This window comes from Phyllobates terribilis, unplaced genomic scaffold (assembly GCF_046119375.1).
Source record: "Phyllobates terribilis strain yellow unplaced genomic scaffold, ASM4611937v1 Scaffold_4__5_contigs__length_816908805, whole genome shotgun sequence".
In the NCBI taxonomy this organism is placed as follows: domain Eukaryota; kingdom Metazoa; phylum Chordata; class Amphibia; order Anura; family Dendrobatidae; genus Phyllobates; species Phyllobates terribilis.
Window position 1 is genome coordinate 494,554,418 of NW_027362764.1, and position 21,673 is coordinate 494,576,090.

Sequence of the window (21,673 nt, forward strand, 5' to 3'; positions counted from 1 at the left end):
AGAAGTAATAATGTCCCTAGGGTTGTACAGTGGCTAAGTTGTTAGCATTGCATCCTTGCTGCGCTGGGGTCCTGGGTTCAAATCCCACCGAGTAAGCAAGTAGTTTGTATGTTCTCCCCGTGTTTGCGTAGGTTTCCTCCAGGTTCTCCAGTTTCCTCCCACACTCCAAAGACATACTGATAGGGAATTTAGATTTTGAGCCACAATGGGGACAATGCCGATATTGTCTGTGAAGCGCTGTGGAATAAATGGCACTATATAAGTGAGTAAAATAAATAAATATATAAATAAATGGACCCTAAAGTAATAATGTTCCCCACTTCCTACCATAAACTAATAATGTATGTTCCTCAAACAGTAATTAAGTCCCATATCTGGCCTGGCCCCCCATGTTCTTTGTCCAGTCTGCCCCCCCCATATATCCATCCTGGCCCCCATGTGTCCAGCCTTGCCTCCTTGCCCATATAGTATACAGTATATTCATCCTGGCCCCCCCTTGCATATATCCATCCTGCCACCCCCCATATATCCATTCTGGCCTCTATGTGTCCCTTGTCCTGGCCCCCACCATATATTTATCCTGGCCCACATGTGTCCAGCCTGCCCCCCCATATATCCATCCTGGCCACCATGTATCTAGCCTGCCCCCATATATCCATCCTTGCCCCCATGTGTCCAGCCTGCCTCCCATACATCCATCCTGGCCCCCATGTGCCCAGACTACCCCACCATATTTCTATCCAGTCCCCCATGTGTCCAGCCTGCCCCCCATTTATCCATCCTGGCCACCATGTATCCAGCCTGCCCTCCATATATCCACCTTGGCTCCCATGTATCCAGCCTTCCCCACCCATATATCCATCTTGGCCCCCATGTACCCAGACTGCCCCCCATATATCCATCCTGGCCCCCATGTATCCAGGTTGCACCCCCCCATATATCCATCCTGGCCACCATGTATCCAGCCTCCCCCCTATATCCATCTTGGCCCCCATGTATCCAGACTGCCCCCCATATATCCATCCTGGCCCTCATGTGTCCAGCCTGCCCCCTATATATCCATCCTGGCCGCCATGTATCCATCCCGCCTCCCATATATCCATCCGGGCCCCCCATGTGTCCAGCCTGCCTCCCTTCATATATCCATCCTGGCCCCCATGTGTCCAGCCTGCCCCCCCATATATCCATCCAGGCCCCCATGTGTCAAGCCTCCCACCCATAACTCATCCAAGCCCCCATGTGTCCAGCTGCCCCCCATATATCCATCCTGGCCTCCATCCCATTCTGCATTCACTCAGTAAAAAAAAGATTCCTCTTACCTTCCTGTTCTCCTGATACCGTGCGGTGTCCTCCTCTGCTTAGATCCAGCGTGCTCGTAAGAAGAGGTCAGCGGAATGACTTGAGTGTGCCCATAGCAGCAGGCGCATGACAATGACGTCATACGCCAGTGACGTCAGATGCACAGCTTCAGCTTCATCGGGACATGCGCTGCGGTGGTTCAGGTAATGAACGCTGCGTGCGCGCGTCCCTGCATATACTCTGCCTGCACTTTTTAAGGGCTCGTACCACTAAAAACCACAGTTTTTTTTTTTTTTTAATCCTCTTCTACCCCCTTTTGTCTGCAGCAAGGGCCTACCGAGAATTTCCCCGGTACCCCGCCAGGCCAGTCTGACCATGGCTGCAGGACATTATGGGGAAGCCCATGTGGTCATGCAAAATGATGCTAGCATGCTCTTTAATGCTTTAGCAGTGTGGGAAATGGTGCAGAGCAAGTTTTTTTATTTTGAGAACCGCAAATTGAATCTCAAAATGTTCAAATTCACATATAACGGTGATTTTTAAAAAATTTGACTCGAACTTGATCCTCTTTGGATCAATCCACTCATCTTAAATACACTTTACCAAGTTTTCTATATATTGTAGGTATTAAAATGCCTTGCAGATCACTCTATATACTGTGTAATTTATTTATTTATTTTCCTCTCTTATATAGAACCACAGCGCTTTATAAACATCATCATCATCATCAAGGTCCCCATTGGGACTCTCAATCTGAATTCCCTATCAGTATGTTTTTGGAGTGTGAGCGGAAACCAGAGTAATCAGAGGAAACCCACACAAACACGGAGAACATACAAACTCCTTCAGCAATATACTGTACTATTCAAATGTGCTTTGCTCAGCATGCAAAAGTGCTCTAAAAGCGTATTACTGCCACAACCCAAGTGATATGTTAATCCATTTTCTCAGGATTTGCCATTTAACCAGAAGAATTCTGAACATGTCATAGACAGCAGCTCTGTTTATTTAGTACATACTTCTTATCTAAATTCCTGACATTGACATTTCTATCTTTTTATAATATGAAGTGGAACATTTTTTTAAAGAAAATGTTAAAGTGTGTTAGTATATGCTTTTCACACAGATTAGTCTGTCTAACAAAAAAAAAATAGTGTCCATAAATCTAGGACAAGATGACAAGAAACATAGCACATGTGTACATTGTAAAGTTTCTGAAGACCTATAATATGCTTCTCGCGTCTCTCTTTTTCTCATCTGGTGATGAATTAGAAGAATAGTAGTCCAGATTTTGTGGCAATTAAAATATGACATCTATCCAAAAAGTAAATAAACATGGGATGTTGTATTTCAGCAGCTAATGGTCTGGAAACCAGCAAAGGAAGCAACAATTAAGACACAGGGAAAACAATAATGACACCAAACACAGTTGCCTTTGAAAGTGTATGCAAGTTGAAAAGTTATATCCTGCTAATTAAATCGTTTTACTAGTCTCTTGAGGGTGATAAAGCATTCATGTTTCCTTTATGAAATGAATGTGTTTGAACTTTTTTTTCAATAGTTGTAAAAGAAAATTAAGTTACCAGGTTCTAACACTCTAAAATGCATGCAGAAATGTCATGCTATAAATCTCAATTCATGTACAATCTCAATTCCAAAAAAAGTTAGAACGCTGTGTAGAATGTAAAGAAAAAGAGAGAGCGATGATTTGGAAATTTCTTATAGCCATTTTTTATTCAGAAAACAGAATACAGAACACAGATAAGAAGTTGAACATTAGACACTTTTCCATTTCATTTGAAAAAATTAACTCATTTAGAAATTGATGGTGTCAACGCATCTCCAAAAAGTAAGGACAGTGACATGTGTAGAATCTCCTCTTCTTTTTTAACAATTTGCAAGCATCTGGGAAGTGAACTGACCAAATGCTGGAGTTTTGAGAGAGGAATGCTGTCCAATTCTTATCTGATTCAGGATTCTTGCTGCTCAATAGTCCTGGGTCTTCCATATTTTTCATTTCATAATGTGGCATAGGTTTTCCATTGGTGAAAGGTCTGGACTGCAGGAGGCCAGATCATCACCCCAACTCATCTTCTGCAAAGGTATGCTGTTGTGAAGGATGCAGTATGTGATTTACTATTGTCTTCTTTGAAATTAGGGTTGTATATATTATATACTATATGTATTAGAGTTGAGTTGAGGATTGAGTTCAAGTAGAATTTCTTGAAATTTGCAGTTCAACACCAAGAGATTTGATTGTCAGATCTAAAACTGACCCTTGCTTGGCTAAAACCCTTGCTTGGCACCATTTCTCATACTGCTGAAGCGTCAGAGAGTGGGCAAAGGTTTATCTACATGGTCGCAAGGGCTTCCCGATAATGCCCTGCAGCTATGACATCAAGCAGATTATCATACCTTATACAGTCGTCAGGGCCTGGCAGTTTTCCAGTGAAATATAGTCTGTACGACAGTGATTTTCCATCTCCAAAGTCACTGGGAAGTCTCTCTTCCGTAGTGTGTAAGCTCTTACAGTCATCCAGGTCCTCTCTCTCTCCTATAGAGTGTAAGCTCTTATGGTCAGCAAAGTTCTCTCGCTCTTTCTCTCTCTCCTTTCTCCCCATGTGTATTTTCCAAGAAATTACAAGCTTTCCATTACTTAGATTGCACAGATTTACTTTACGTAAATTAAATTTAAGATTCAGCGATGTTGGTGAATACGAATTTCAAAAGATCCTCTCATCTGTAGTTTGTATGTAAAAATATAGTACATAGAAAATGTTGATGAAAGTGGCTTATTTCTACAAAACAGTAACTATTTAAAGAAAAAATAATGTTGTTGCATTATATTACGTAACCTTTTTACAGATTCAGGTACTCAAGTGTGGCACTTCAGTTCAAGACAATATTATCACACCCTTAAATTATGTTTTCTTTGGGTGTGGTTCAGACATAAAATCAAAAAGATAACACTAACTGGTGTCCTAAATCTTTATTAAAAAATAAATACTAATATTCATTGAATGACTATGTATTTACTCTTTAACAATTATTTTTTTCCTTTTTACTCATGGCGTATATCACATATAAAGGACCCTACATAATTATTCTGTTTCATAGTTTGTTAGTTATTGTATCATTATTATAATATTACATTATACCAGTAGTGATGAGCGAGCACTAAAATGCTTGGGTACTCGTTGTTCGAGTCGAGCAAATTGGAATGCTCGAGTGCTCGGTCCAAGTAACAAGCCCAATGTAAGTCTATGGGAAACTCGAGCATTTTTTTGGCGGCTCCCCCTGGCGGTCTGCAGAGGGTCTAAAAATTGCCCAAATTGATGGGAACAGTGCTCAAATGACATGGGAACAGCATGGGGAAGATCCCTGGAAGCATTTCTGAGTCCCAGGTCACTGCTGTGAACAATGTTGTCAAAGTTATTACGCCACTTTTATGGACTCACAATAAAACATACAAAAACAAAACCTAAATGGATTTTCCTGGGATATATGTTAACCGGTTCCCGGTTCCCGACCGCCCACTGTAGATAAACGTCCGCGCTGCCTGGGCTCTGTGCAGTGCCGACGTTTAAAAACGGTGGGTGGTCTCGCAGTGCTCAGGACCCCCAGGGTCCTGCAAGCACCGCGATTCCGGTGCAGAGCGTTAGCTCTGACAGGGTACATCATCGGGACCTGATTAGATCAGGTCCCAGTGATGTTAACCCTTTGCTGTCTTCTATATGCTGTGATCTATAGTGATCGCGGCATATAGGAGACAGCAGGAAGAGAGGGGGTCGTCTTACTTACCTCCGAAGACCTCCGTTTCGTTTGAGGACCTGGGGTTGCTATGGCAGCTGGAGGTCACATGACCGCCTCCAGCTCTGCCATATATGGTGTCCTTCCTGTCTGACTTCAGCCTGTATGTAGCTGTATGTAGCTGAAGTCAGACAGGAGACTCTGACTGAAACAGTCAGTGAAGATCTCATATAATGTAATATATGTGTATTACATTACATGAGATCAGTGATCAGAAAAATAAAAATTAATGTCCCATACAGGGACTAAGTAAAAATGTAAAAAAAAGTAAAAAAAAAGTTTTTAAACTATTAAAAAAAAAAATCACAAAATAAATAAAAATAAATAAATAAAATATTAAACCAATAAATCCGTAAATTATTACAAAACCAAAAAAAGTACACATATTTGGTATCGTCGCGTCCGAAACAACCCGAGCTATAAAACTGTCACACTAATTAACTCCTTCTGTGCACACCGTAATAAAAATAAATAAAAAACGGAGCAAAAAAATATGCTTTTTCATCATATCGCCAAACAAAAAGTGGAAAAAAATGCGATCAAAAAGCAGAATAGAAATAAAAATGGTACCACTGAAAACGTCATCTTGTTCCGCAAAAAAAAGCCGCCATACAGCTCCATCAGCCAAAAAATAAAAAAATTATAGCGCTCAGAATAAAGCAATGCAAAAAAAATATTTTTTTTTCTATAAAATTGTTTTATTGTGTAAAAGCGCCAAAACATAAAAAAATACAGTAAGTGTAGTATCGCTGTAAACGTACTGACCCGAAGAATAACGCTGCCTGATCACTTTTACCACACGCAGAACGGCATAAAAAAAACCTCAAAAAACAATTCCTGAAGTGTTTGTTTTTGTAAACTTTACCTCCCAAAAAACGGAATAGAAAGCGATCAAAAAATGTCACGTGCCCAAAAATGGTTCCAATAAAAATTTCAACTCGTCCCGCAAAAAACAAGCCGTTACATGACTCTATCGGCCGAAATATGGAAAAATTATAGCTCTCAAAATATGGTGATGCAAAAACTAGATTTTGCAAAAAAAACGTATTTTAGTGTGTGACAGCTGTCAGTCATAAAAACCCGATATAAATCTGGTATCTCTGTAATCGCACCGACCCGAAGAATAAAGTAATCTAATCAGTTATATCACACTAGGAAAGGCATAAAAAATAAATAAAACAAATATTATTCACCTGCTACTGATTTGTTTATTATGTCTCCCAAAGATCCCAGTAAGGCTCTGCTCACATTTATCCTGTGCTCTGCGCTGAGCACTTACACCAGAGTTTCTGTGTAAATCTCTGAAATACGTGATTCAGCCAGAACCCATGATGGAAGATTCCCTGTAATGAGGCAGATATAGGCCACTGTGGATGCCGTCTAGCCTGGGATCCCACGGTGTCATTTGTTTTAGGCGTGCATAAAAGTGCGGTTGGCCACAGTTTTGTGCACTTCTGAAAAAAAGGACACCACTAAACAGAGGCCAGACGGAGTCCAGAGTAACTCTGCTGCCTCATTACAGTGAATGGATCCTGCAGGGGTTTCATCTGAATTACATCACTTGGAAAATTAGATGGAAACCTCGATGTAAGTGCTCAGCCTAGAGCGCCGGATAAATGTTACGTAAAATGTTCCCAATAAAAGCTTCAACTCAGTCCTCAAAAAAAGCTAGTCCCCACTCAGGTCCATCATCTGTTAAAAATATAAGGGACTTCCAAGTTACTGGTAGCAGAAAGGCTCTGGAAAAGCAAAATGGTCCTTGCCCCCCAAAAGAAATTCAGAAAATTTTGTGCTCCCAAATCCAAATGCCTATTCTACAATAATTTGTTCTCCAATTGTCAAATAGCGCTCCTTCCCCCTCAAATCTCACCGTATGGCTAAGTGGTACAATACAGCCACATATGGGGTATTGACACTTTTAGAAGAAATTGTGTGACACATTTCGGCACCATTTTTACCCATTGCCCTGTGTGAAAATGTAAAATCTGAGGGTAAAACATTTTTTTGTGGCAAAAATATAATTATGCTTTTTTCACTGCCCAATGGTATAAATTTAAAAATTAAAAAATGCTCACTACTTCCCTAGATGAATTCCTTGAGAGGTGTAGTTTACAAAATGGGGTCACTTGTGGGGGTTTCTGCTGTTTTGGCATGTCAGCGACTCTTCAAATGTGACATGGTGTCTGCTGCCTATCCCAGCCAACATAGCGCTTCTTTCTCTTCCGAACCCTGCCGTACACCAAAGCAGTGGTTTTCCCCCACATATGGGGTATCGGCGTACTCAGGAGAAATTGTACAACAAATTTCATGGTGCAATTTATCCTGTTACCCTTATGATAATGCAAAATTAGGGAATGAAAAACATTTTTTATGGGAAAAATGTGAAAATTTTATTTTTACGACTCAATATTATAAACTTCTGTGAAGCAGCTGGGGGTGCAAGGTGCTCACCACACATCTAGATAAGTTCCCTAAGGGGTATAGTTTCCAAAATGGTGGCACTTGTGGGGGGTTTCCACTGTTTAGGCACATTAGGGGCTCCCCAAATGTGACATGGCGTCCGCTAATTATTCAAACAAATTTTACATTCAAAAAGTCAAATGGCGCTCCTTCCCTTTCAAACCCTGCCATGTGCCCAAACAGTAATTTGCCTCCACATATGGGGTATCAGCGTGTTCAGGAGAAATTGCATAACAAATTTCATGGTGCAATTTATCCTATTACCCTTATGATAATGCAAAATTAAGGGATGAAAAACGGTTTTGTGGGAAAAATGTGAAAATTTTATTTTTACAGCTCAATATTATAAACTTCTGTGAAGCACCTTGGGGTTCAAGGTGCTCACCACACATCTAGATAAGTTCCCTAAGGGGTCTAGTTTCCAAAATGGTGTCACTTGTGGGGGGTTTCCACTGTTTAGGCACATCAGGAGCTCTCCAAACGCAACATGGCGTCCGCTAATTATTCAGACAAATTTTACATTCAAAAAGTCTAATGGCACTCCTTCCCTTCCGAACCCTGCCGTGCGCCCAAACAGTGGTTTTCCCTCACATATGGGGTATCAGCACGCTCAAGAGAAATTGCACAAAAAAATTTGGGGTCCATTTTTTCATGTTACCCCTGTGAAAATAAAAAAATTGGGTCTAAAGTAACATTTTTGTGAAAAAAGTTAAATGTTAATTTTTTTCTTCCACATTCCAAAAATTCCTGTGAAGCACCTGAAGGGTTAATAAAGTTCTTGAATGTGGTTTTGAGCACCATGAGGGGTGCAGTTTTTAGAATGGTGTCACTTTTGGGTATTTTCTGTCATAAAGACCCCTCAAAGTGACTTCAAATATGATGTGGTCCCTAAAAAAATGTTTTTGTAAATTTTGTTGGAAAAATGAGAAATCACTGGTCAACTTTTAACCCTTATAGCTCCCTAACAAAAAAAAATTTGGGTTCCAAAATTGTGCTGATGTAAAGTAGACATGTGGGAAATGTTATTTATTAACTATTTTGTGTGACATATCTCTCTGATTTAAGGGCATGAAAATTCAAAATTTGAAAATTGCAAAATTTTCAAAATTTTCACCAAATTTCCGATTTTTTTCACAAATAAACGCAAGTGATATCGAAGAAATTTTACCACTATCATGAAGTACAATATGTCACGAAAAAACAATCTCAGATTCAGGGGAATACGTTGAAGCGTTCCAGGGTAATTACTTCATAAACTGGCAGTGGTCAGAATTGAAAAAATTGGCCTGGTCACGAAGGCAAACACAGGCTCTGGCGCGAAGTGGTTAAGTAACATCCATTCCAGGATAATGACTTGTATATAAAATAAATACCCAAAAGCAAAAATTCTCCTCCACACCTTGGGCTATGTTCACACCGTTTTTGATGCGTTTTTGCACTTTTGCATTGATTTCAACCAAGACAAATGCATTCCCCGGGAAATGTCATTTTAACATTTTACAACCTTACCTGGCCATGTGGTGTCAGACATGGGAACAGCATAGGGAAGACCCCCGGGGCAGGAAGCATCTCTGTCTCCCATGGCACTGCCTTAAACTGTGGTCATCTCATCAGACGTGATCCTATATTACTGTGGTAATAATACAGACATTTTTGGCAACGTGACAAATCTTAAACGCCATTTAAAATGGGCAAGGTGTGTGTCAAGGGACGGGGAAGTGGACGTTATGGTGATGGTGATAGTGCATGCAGAGACCATTGGCAAGATAAAGCTGTGCCTGCTGAGGGAGCACAACAAACACCCACGTCATGTCGAACTACCTTCCAGTCCCAATTTCTAGGGGGCCGCAGAACACCACTATTGAAGCCAGAGCAGTGTGAAAAGGTTGTTGGTTGGATAGCAGATAAAGCTTCCAGTCAGTTTGCCACCACAACCACCCTGTGTTCCACATGGTCCAGTCTCAGTAGATGTGAGTCTGGATCACATTATTATTATTACTTTATCGCCATTTATTTCATGGCACTTTACATGTGAAAAAGGGGTATACATCGCAAAAACAATTACAATAATCTTGAACAAAAATGTGACAGCGACTGGTACAGGAGAGGAGAAGACCCTTTCCGTGAGGGCTCAGTCTACAAGGCATGGCTGAGGAAACAGTAGGTGAGGATAGAGCTAGTCTTGCAGCGATATGGTGGAGCGAGGGTTACTGCAGGTTGTATGCATGTCGCAAGAGATGGGTCCTCAGCTTCCTTTTAAAGGTTTCAATAATAGGCGAGAGTCAGAAATGGTGGGTTAGAGAGTTCCAGAGAAGGGAGGATGCACGGTAGAAATCTTGTATGCGATTATGGGAAGAGGAGATAAGAGGGGAGTAGACAAGGAGGTCTTGTGAGGATTGGAGGTTGCGTGCAGGTAAGTACTGGGAGACTAAGTCACAGATGTATGGAGGAGACAGGTTGTGGATAGCTTTGCATTCCAAGGTTAGGGTTTTGGACTGGAGTCTCTGGGCAATGGGGAACCAGTGAAGGGATTGACAGAGAGGAGAGGCCAGGGAACAGAGAGGGGACAGGTGGATTAGTCAGCAACAGAGTTTAGGATAGATTGGAGGAATGCGAGAGTGTTAAAAGGGAGGCCACAGAGCAGGAGGTTGCAGTTGTCGATAAGGGAGATGATGAGTGCGTGCACAAGTGTTTTTGTAGATTTGTGGTTGACGAATGTGCGGATCCGGGAGATTTTTCTTACTTGGAGTCGGCATCTTCCTCACCCTGATCATCCTTCTTCCCACTATTCTGAGTGCCCTGAGACAACTGATCCCACACTTGGACACTTTGAAGAGCTGTTTTGTTAATCTTTCCATTTATAAATTCTGACCTCTCACTCGGTCCGCTTGGAAGTGGAAAGAGCTTGGATATGTGGCTTGAAGGAGAGATTAGAGTCCAGGGTTACCCCAAAAGCTGTTCACTTTTCCATCAATAAATTTGGGTCTCTCGGCTGGCCAGCATCGAGCAGGGTAACAGAAAATCACATGTAGCGATTTGAGGAGCCATCGTCACCCGAAGGTGATGGTGGGAAAGTGCAAATACTGTCGCAAGAGGTGGATAATGATGAGACACAATGCACAGAAAGTCAGGAGGAGGACCAGGGTGCGGAAGTGGAAAACTAAGCAGTGGACGATAAAGTCACTAACCCAACTTGGCAAAGAGACATGTAGAGCGAGGACAGCAGCACATAGGGGGAGGGAGGCATAGCACCACAACAGGCAGGAATAAGCAGTGTGGTGGCCACAGACACAAGGCGGGCAACTGCCCCTGGAACACCAACACGCCGGAAGTTGCCAGTGCAACTGTTAGGTCTTCCCGAGTCTGGTTCTTTTTTAAAGACTGTTTAGATAACCCCAAAAAGGCCATTTGCAACATCTTCCAAGCCAGCATCAGCAAGAGCACCAAAACTACCAGCCTGACCACCACCAGCATGCTCAGGCACATGCCAGCAAAGCACTTGACAAGCTGGGCCAAACACCAAGGTCCAGAAACAGTGTTAGCGGGTGACATCACTGCCTCTTCCGCTTTTGTGCATGCATGCTAATCCCCTGTCCATGGCGCATGTGAAGATGCCTCCCGCCCTGCATCTGTCATTGCAAACTAGCAACCATCACCGTCCACATCCTTGTCCCTTTGCAGCGTTCCGTTGTTCCTACCACAGTTCTTGGAATGCAAGCGCAAGTATGCAGCCAGCCACCCACCCACCCACAGGCCGCCATACTAAATTGCCACATTTCTGGACTGCTTGCACTTGAAATGTTGCCTTTTAGGCTCGTGGAGGCAGAAGCTTTCCACAACCTCATTGCGGCTGGGTGTCCATACTCGGTCCCCAGCCGCCACTATTTCTCTCGGTATCGTCTCCCCCTTCCACAAGCGTGAGTCCCAGAAAATTACCCGTGCCCTTTCCAGTGCACTCAAGTGTCAAGGACCGCCTAACCACAAACACGTGGACAAGTGAATGTGGCCAGTAACAGTTCATCTCACTGACATATTCCACTGGGTTAATATTGTGAAAGCGGGGACCCAGTGGGACCCTGGGACGGAATATGTCCTCCCGAAGCAGAGGATTGGGGGTCCTGGGTAAATCAGAGTTAACCCTTCATTCTACAGCTCCTGCGCCACCTCCTCCTCTTCAGCCTCCATCTCCATCACTTGATTCATTTTTTCAGGACATATTCCAGATTATTTACTTAAACTTCGTGTGTGCCAATAACAATAAGCAGGACTGTTTTCTTAGGCGACAAACTGCACACCATTGCAGAGTTGTTGAAAGCTGTATCAGAGAACCTGGTGTTAGCTCTGAAGCTAGGCAAGCTCACACATGTACCATGCCTGGCCCATATGCTCAATTTAGTGGTTCTGCGGTTTCTCAAAATCTACACGAATCTGCCAGATCTGCTTGTGAAAGTACGCCGCGTTTGTGCCCATTTCAGAAAGTCAGCTACAGCTTCCGCCGCTCAGCAGCATTTGTAGCTTATAGCTCACTGACAGGTGTGCGATGTGACTGTGCATTGGAAATCAATGTTGCAGATGTTTGGAATGATTTTGAGCAGCAGAGAGCAGTTGTTGAGTACCAGCTTCAACACGTCCGTCGGCATTCAGGTCAGCCTCTGCACATAAGAGCTGATGAGTGGGCATGGATGTCTGACATCTGTGCCCTCCTCCAAAACTTTGAGTACTCCACCAAGATGGTGAGCGGCGATGATGCCATAATTAGCGTCACCATCCCACTTCTCTGTCTACTGAAACGCTCACTGCTCACAATTAAAGAGGATGCATTGCAGGCGGAGCAAGGAACTGTACAGGGTGATGCTACCCAGCCCAGCCTCATCTCAGTGCGAATTGGGTGATAATGAGGAGGAGGGGGAAGAGAACATATACAATAATACTCTTGGTGAGAACAGGGAAGTCTTGGCTGTTGGCAGTCTGGCACACAAGGCCGACTTTATGTTCCCCTGCCTTTACCATGACTATCACGCTGTACGCATTTTGGGCATTACAGAAAACTGGCACGGCATTAGAGAATACTTGGAGACGGAGGTGTGAGGTTCTGATTAAGGAGGATGTCTGTCTTAGATCAGTTGCAGAACGGAGGGCACAGGGGGGGTGATACACAGAAAAGAGGGAAGAGATATAGGTCGGTGCAGAACTGTGGACAGCTTGGTGGGTGAGAGAGATGAGTTTGTATTATATTCTGTAGTGATTGTTTAACCTAACCCGTGCAATGACTGGCACAGGGTAGAGGCGTCGGTGAAGCGGGTTGATAGAAATATGACCTTGGATGCTGCATTCAGAAGGGATTGGAGAGGAGACAGTTTGTTTAGAGGGAGACCAATTAGAAGAGAGTTGTACTAGTGAATAAGAGTGACAGTAAGGCCGCGGCCCCACTATCAGTATTTGGTCAGTATTCGGCCAGTATTTTTTCTCAGGAGTGGGAGCCAAAACCAGGTGAGGAACAATCAGAGAAAGGGTATAATAGAAACAAGTGCACCAAATTCTGCATTTATCACCCACTCCTGGTTTTGGCTCCCACTCCTGAGAAAAAATACTGACCGAATACTGACCAAATACTGATAGTGGGGCTGTGGCCTAAGAGTTTTTGCATTATCAAAGGTGAGAAAAAGTCGACTTCTGGAGAAGTTTTTAAGGTGCAGGTGATATGAGCGAGTGAGTGATTTTCCAAGTTGAATATAGGAAAGTTGTATGTCAAATATGACTCCAAGATAGCAGGCGTGCCAAGTGGGAGTTATGGTGGCAGTACCTAAAGGAAATTGCAAAGTCAGGTATAGGTAGGTTAGTAGAGGGAGGAAACTGAATGAGTTCTTTTTTGGAGAAAAGATCAGGCTCTTGTTGAAGAATTATAACAAAAAAAAATTCCCATCTGACAATGCTGGCGGCAGAGGTCACAGTCAGGAAGTTCATTGGACAACCAAGGAGTACAAGCGAGGAAGACACAAACCTGATGCGGCAGAGGCAGGAGAACGCTGTCAAAGGTCTGGGACAGTTTTCTCAGACCCTTTCAGCACCCAGGCCCTGATACATGGGGTACTCTGACAAGGAGGGAAAAGTTTTGGAAGATGCAAGCAGAACACGTGGCATGAACTGTCTTTCTACGCCTTGGAGGTCCTGGCCACTAGCATTTTGTCAGAGATAGTTTTTAGTGCCGCCGGGGGCATTATAACTGATAAAACTGATAGGCGCATCTGCTTGTCAACTGAAAATGCTGACAGGCTGACTCTTATAAAAATGAACAAGGGCTGAATTGGGCCAGACTTCTCAACACCACCAGATGATAGTATCAAACATAAACTCAAATCCAGTGGTTATTTTTTGGGGGGTCTATTCCCATGCACCCCTTCACACCCAGACATGGGTATACCCTTCAGGAATTGTTCTATTTTATGTCGCCTTCCTCCTTCTCCTCATCCTCCACCACTATATCACCAGGGAGACCGTGATGCTACAAACACCTAATTTTATATAAACTAAATGTAATATAAAATATAACATTTATTAGTGATAATTTAAAAGTACATAATAAAAATAGAAATAAAAGAATTGGGGAAAGGAATCACAAAAAAGAAAAAAAAGAAAAAAATGAAAAAAAGGGGGTACACAAAGGAAAGTATCAGTAGTGCCAGGAAAAAACATGCACAAAATAAATACATCAACCAATACACCACATAAAATGTAAAAATATTATGTATGCAGGTAATAAAGTGAGATAGTGGTAAAGTGCATGTGCTAGTATACTTCTCACAGTATTAGATGCATATCAAGATAACACAAATAAAGTGGGAATGGTATACAGGAATAAGGCATGTGTTACATATTAAGACTGGTACTGACCCGTGAGACCTGGATCCAACGCGCGTTTCGCCGGAGCTTTCACAAGGATATGATAGAGGGAAGGATAGGAGGGTATTTATGAGAAGTCCAGCCAATGGGGGAACGGAAAATGATAAGGAAGTGCTGTTAACACATGTGCTGTGCAATTGATATGGCGCCATATCATGTGGCCACATAGCCTTTCCCCATGGCGATGTGCGACTCACAGGAGCGCAGATCAGCTGGGGGAATCATGTGCCGGCGTGCGTTTCATTGGGGCGGTGGAACGCACGTACCGGAAGTGACATAGTGCCGTAGGCACAGGAAATGAGTTATGGTGTGCGTTCCACACTTTAGAAGCCGAATATCGGCGTGCGTGTCATAAGGTCAGTGAAATGCGCAAGCCGGAAGTGACGTAATGCCTCAGAACAGGAAGTGTACTGAAGTGTGCGTTCCACCATGTGAGACGCAAAAAGGAGCAGAGGGAGGATCGTATTGAACGGTGGTGCAAAAGGGAAAGTGAAGGAGGATGTGAGGAATGTGGAAATGTGAATGAGTGCATATGAGATATGGACAAAACATAATGTGAAAGAAGTAAAAAAGGGTATGGATGTGAAAAAATGTGAAGATAAGCATATGGTGCCAAAAGACTATTTGATCCCATATTAAAATAAATTATAGTAGGCAAATAAATTACCATCCTGAATTGGAACAAAAAACACCAAAAAGTGTAGAAAAATTTTTTTTTTTTTTTTGTGATTGAAGATTAAGTCCCTCTGATAGTTAAATGTATATAGATCAAAGATAACCAATTTACACACATAGCAGAATACCTCATTATTAGTAAAAACAGCACATATAGAAATAAAATTATAAACAGAACATAGATGAAAGTCAGACGCTGGCATATTCATAATGTAGAGCAGTAATGTAAAAGAGTATCTTGAAGTCCTGATGTCATCAGCAGACTGACGGCAATGGCTGGAGGGCGGACAGATCAGCTGGCGAAAGAACTACATGTAAATAACGAAAACATAAAATTAAATATAGGAACAAATAAATAATAAAAAGATGATAATAAGGAGAAGAAAATGGATAATCAAATAGAATAGGTTAAAAAATAAAAAGTAAAAAATAAAAATAAGAATGAAACAAAAATAGAAATAAAAATAAAAAACAAAAGCAAATGATCATAGATATACCTAATCAATATACTGCTTAAAGGAAAGAAACAAAACTAATTGTTTCGTTCAGGCCATAAGGGGTTAATGTGTTCAAAATTATTATCCACCTTGTCTCTTTTTGTGCCAAAAGCTTTTTCCAGTTGCCACCTCTAACCCCCGGGTAGACTCGATCAATGCCACTTACTTGAAGACCACTTGGGTCGCAGTCGTGAAATTGTTTGAAGTGGCGTGGGAATGTCTTGAGAAGATCCATATTGTCAACTTCCCTAGCTGATCTGATATCCAGGACATGTTCCCTGGTTCGTCTCCGCAATTCCCTCGAAGTTAGGCCAATGTACTTTTTTCCACAGGGGCATTTTGCACAATATACCACTCCATTAGTTGTGCAGTTAATTGAGTGGGTAATTCTAAATACTTTGGTGTCGTCATAGTTGGAAAATACTTTAGTAGGTTCAATATTAATACAAGCGACACAAGAGCCACATGGGCGACAGCCCCAAGGTGGACCCTTTGAACCAAAGAGGCCTTTCGTGTTGGAAGATTCCAAGTGACTGTGGACCAGTAAGTCCTTCAGGTTTTTTGAGCGTCTGTACGTGATGGTTGGATGAGATGGTAAGTGTTTATTAAGGGTTTGGTCAATTTTCAAGACTTGCCAATGTTTTTTTAGGGCTAGCCACAAATCACTATTTCTTGCGTTGTAGGTAGAGATGAATCTCACAGTGTCATCTCTGTTTTTGGCCCTTGTGGAATAAAGAAGGTCCTTTCTTTTAGAGAATTTTGCTCTACGATAGCCTTGATGTATGGTACTTTCATTATACAGTCATATGAAAAAGTTTGGGCACCCCTATTAATCTTAAGCTTAATGTTTTATAAAAATTGGTGTTTTTGCAACAGCTATTTCAGTTTGATATATGTAATAACTGTTGGATACAGTAATGTTTCTGCCTTGAAATGAGGTTTATTGTACTAACAGAAAATGTGCAATCTGCATTCAAACAAAATTTGACAGGTGCATAAGTATGGGCACCTCACCAGAAAAGTGACATTAATATTTAGTAGATCCTACTTTTGCAAAAATAACAGCCTCTAGTCGCTTCCTGTAGCTTTTAATGAGTTCCTGGATCCTGGATGAAGGTATTTTTGACCATTCCTCTTTACAAAACAATTCCAGTTCAGTTAAGTTTGATGGTCGCCGAGCATGGACAGCCTCTTCAAATGATCCCACAGATGTTCAATGATATTCAGGTCTGGGGACTGGGATGGCCATTCCAGAACATTGTAATTGTTCCTCTGCATGAATGCCTGAGTAGATTTGGAGCGGTGTTTTGGATCATTGTCTTGCTGAAAGATCCATCCACTGCGTAACTTCAACTTTATCACTGATTCTTGAACACTATTGCCAAGAATCTGCTGATACTGAGTGGAATCCATGCGTCCCTCAACTTTAACAAGATTCCCAGTGCCGGCATTGACCACACAGCCCCAAAGCATGATGGAACCTCCACCAAATTTTACTGTGGGTAGCAAGTGTTTTTCTTGGAATGCTGTGTTTTTTTGCCACCATGCATAACGCCTTTTTGTATGACCAAACAACTCAATCTTGGTTTCATCAGTCCACAGGACCTTCTTCCAAAAAGAAATAGGCTTCTTCAAATGTGCTTTTGCATACCTCAGCCGACTCTGTTTGTGCGTACTTGCAGAAACGGCTTCTTTCGCATCACTCTCCCATACAGCTTCTCCTTGTGCAAAGTGCGTTGTATAGTTGACCGATGCACAGTGACACCATCTGCAGCAAGTTGATGCTGCAGCTCTCTGGAGGTGGTCTGAGGATTGTCCTTGACTGATCTCACCATTCTTCTTCTCTGCCTTTCTGATGTTTTTCTTGTCCTGACACTTCTGGCCTTAACAAGAACTGTCCCTATGTTCTTCCATTTCCTTACTATGTTCCTCACAGTGGAAACTGACAGGTTAAATCTCTGAGACAGCTTTTTGTATCCTTCCCCTGAACAACTATGTTGAATAATCTTTGTTTTCAGATCATTTGACAGTTGTTTTGAGGAGCCCATGATGCCACTCTTCAGAGGAGATTCAAACAGGAGAACAACTTGCAAGTGGCCACTTTAAGTAGCTTTTTTCATGATTGCATACACCTGACTATAAAGTTCAAAGCTCAATGAGGTTACAAAACCAAAAAAAGTGCTTTAGTAAGTCAGTAAAAAGTAGGCAGGAGTATTTAAAACAAGAAAATGATAAGGGTGCCCATACTTATGCACCGGTCAAATTTTGTTTGAATGCAGATTGCACATTTTCTGTTAGCACAATAAACCTCATTTCAAGGCAGAAACATTACTGTGTCCAACAGTTATTACATATATCAAACTGAAATAGCTGTTGCAAAAACACCAATTTTTATAAAACATTAAGCTTAAGATTAATAGGGGTGCCCAAACTTTTTCATATGACTGTATCCGCGATTATAGAATCTGTTTTTTAGGATTGAGGCTTGTCTTTCAAATTTGAGATCGTTGGAGCAAATGCGGCGCATTCTTAAAAACTGCCCAGTAGGGATACTCCTAATTAGGTTTCTGGGATGCGAGGATTGTGCGTGAAGTAAGGTATTAGCTGCAGTTGGTTTACAGTGAACGTCCGTCTGGATGAAACCATTGAGATCAACCTCCAAGATGACATCCAAGTACACAATCTCTTCTCTTCCAGTAGTGAAAGTAAGTTTAATGTTTTGATTGTTGTTATTAAGTATATTGGTAAATGATGTGACTTCTTCCAGGGAGCCCTGCCATAAGATCCAACGATCTCAAATTTGAAAGACAAGCCTCAATCCTAAAAAACAGATTCTATAATCGCGGATATAATGAAAGTACCATACATCAAGGCTATCGTAGAGCAAAATTCTCTAAAAGGAAGGACCTTCTTTATTCCACAAGGGCCAAAAACAGAGATGACACTGTGAGATTCATCTCTACCTACAACGCAAGAAATAGTGATATGTGGCTAGCCCTAAAAAAACATTGGCAAGTCTTGAAAATTGACCAAACCCTTAATAAACACTTACCATCTCATCCAACCATCACGTACAGACGCTCAAAAAACCTGAAGGACTTACTGGTCCACAGTCACTTGGAATCTTCCAACACGAAAGGCCTCTTTGGTTCAAAGGGTCCACCTTGGGGCTGTCGCCCATGTGGCTCTTGTGTCGCTTGTATTAATATTGAACCTACTAAAGTATTTTCCAACTATGACGACACCAAAGTATTTAGAATTACCCACTCAATTAACTGCACAACTAATGGAGTGGTATATTGTGCAAAATGCCCCTGTGGAAAAAAGTACATTGGCCTAACTTCGAGGGAATTGCGGAGACGAACCAGGGAACATGTCCTGGATATCAGATCAGCTAGGGAAGTTGACAATATGGATCTTCTCAAGACACTCCCACGCCACTTCAAACAATTTCACGACTGCGACCCAAGTGGTCTTCAAGTAAGTGGCATTGATCGAGTCTACCCGGGGGTTAGAGGTGGCAACTGGAAAAAGCTTTTGGCACAAAAAGAGGCAAGGTGGATAATAATTATGAACACATTAACCCCTTATGGCCTGAACGAAACAATTAGTTTTGTTTCTTTCCTTTAAGCAGTATATTGATTAGGTATATCTATGATCATTTGCTTTTGTTTTTTATTTTTATTTCTATTTTTGTTTTCAGTCTTATTTTTATTTTTTACTTTTTATTTTTTAACCTATTCTATTTGATTATCCATTTTCTTCTCCTTATTATCATCTTTTTATTATTTATTTGTTCCTATATTTAATTTTATGTTTTCGTTATTTACATGTAGTTCTTTCGCCAGCTGATCTGTCCGCCCTCCAGCCATTGCCGTCAGTCTGCTGATGACATCAGGACTTCAAGATACTCTTTTACATTACTGCTCTACATTATGAATATGCCAGCGTCTGACTTTCATCTATGTTCTGTTTATAATTTTATTTCTATATGTGCTGTTTTTATTAATATTGAGGTATTCTGCTATGTGTGTAAATTGGTTATCTTTGATCTATATACATTTAACTATCAGAGGGACTTAATCTTCAATCACAAAAAAAAAAAAAAAATTTTTCTACACTTTTTGGTGTTTTTTGTTCCAATTCAGGATGGTAATTTATTTGCCTACTATAATTTATTTTAATATGGGATCAAATAGTCTTTTGGCACCATATGCTTATCTTCACATTTTTTCACATCCATACCCTTTTTTACTTCTTTCACATTATGTTTTGTCCATATCTCATATGCACTCATTCACATTTCCACATTCCTCACATCCTCCTTCACTTTCCCTTTTGCACCACCGTTCAATACGATCCTCCCTCTGCTCCTTTTTGCGTCTCACATGGTGGAACGCACACTTCAGTACACTTCCTGTTCTGAGGCATTACGTCACTTCCAGCTTGTGCATTTCACTGACCTTATGACACGCACGCCGATATTCGGCTTCTAAAGTGTGGAACGCACGCCATAACTCATTTCCTGTGCCTACGGCACTATGTCACTTCCGGTACGTGCGTTCCACCGCCCCAATAAAACGTACGCCGGCACATGATTTCCCCAGCTGATCTGCGCTCCTGTGAGTCGCACATCGCCATGGGGAAAGGCTATGTGGCCACATGATATGGCGCCATATCAATTGCACAGCACATGTGTTAACAGCACTTCCTTATCATTTTCCGTTCCCCCATTGGCTGGACTTCTCATAAATACCCTCCTATCCTTCCCTCTATCATATCCTTGTGAAAGCTCCGGCGAAACGCGCGTTGGATCCAGGTCTCACGGGTCAGTACCAGTCTTAATATGTAACACATGCCTTATTCCTGTATACCATTCCCACTTTATTTGTGTTATCTTGATATGCATCTAATACTGTGAGAAGTATACTAGCACATGCACTTTACCACTATCTCACTTTATTACCTGCATACATAATATTTTTACATTTTATGTGGTGTATTGGTTGATGTATTTATTTTGTGCATGTTTTTTCCTGGCACTACTGATACTTTCCTTTGTGTACCCCCTTTTTTTCATTTTTTTCTTTTTTTTCTTTTTTGTGATTCCTTTCCCCAATTCTTTTATTTCTATTTTTATTATGTACTTTTAAATTATCACTAATAAATGTTATATTTTATATTACATTTAGTTTATATGTCCTATATATTGGTTCTATGGCTAAAATTGACACATTTACATCTATAAAAAATTTTTTCTACACTCTTTTATAATTTTGTAAACGCCTAATTTTTTTAAGGGTGTTTCTGATTAGAGACAAGCAAATACTTTAATATTCGTTTCGGATTACAATCGCCGTTTTTGCAATGTTCGCCAATGTAATTGTCGAATATTCGCCAAACATTGCCAAACGCCATTGGATTCAATGGGTGCCAAAACCAAACGTATACACAACACCTTCAAACGGGACCAAAAGCTGGCAAAACACAGCAATTTAGGGGCAGTCACCAGGAAAGTGCCATCAATTGACCCAGAGTACAAGTAGTATAATTATTATTATTCATTATTATTAGTGTTGAGCCACCCCCGTAGTGTTCGGGTTCGGTTCGGTTCGTCGAACACCGAGATGTTCGAGGAACTGTTCGTCAAACACCTTAGAACACCGTCGAACACCGTTAAAACCAATGGCAGGCAAACAAAAAAAAAATAGAAACACATAGAAAACACCTTCAAAGGTGTCCAAAAGCTGACAAACTGCTCAGAAGACACTCTCTTTAAAAAAGCCGGCCGGCAAATTCAGCAGCGGCATAAACCGGTACCCGACAATTTAGACAAGAAGGAATAGAGGATCACACATAGATTAGATAGATAGAAACATGTCAGTCACACATATAAGAAGCACAGTGACAGTGTTGGTTACTGTACTTGTCATTTAGTGTAAAGGATTTATTAAAAAAAATATTAGTGTTTTCATGCACCGTCTCTTTAAAAAAGCTGGTCGGCAATTCAGCAGCGGTACCCGACAATTTAT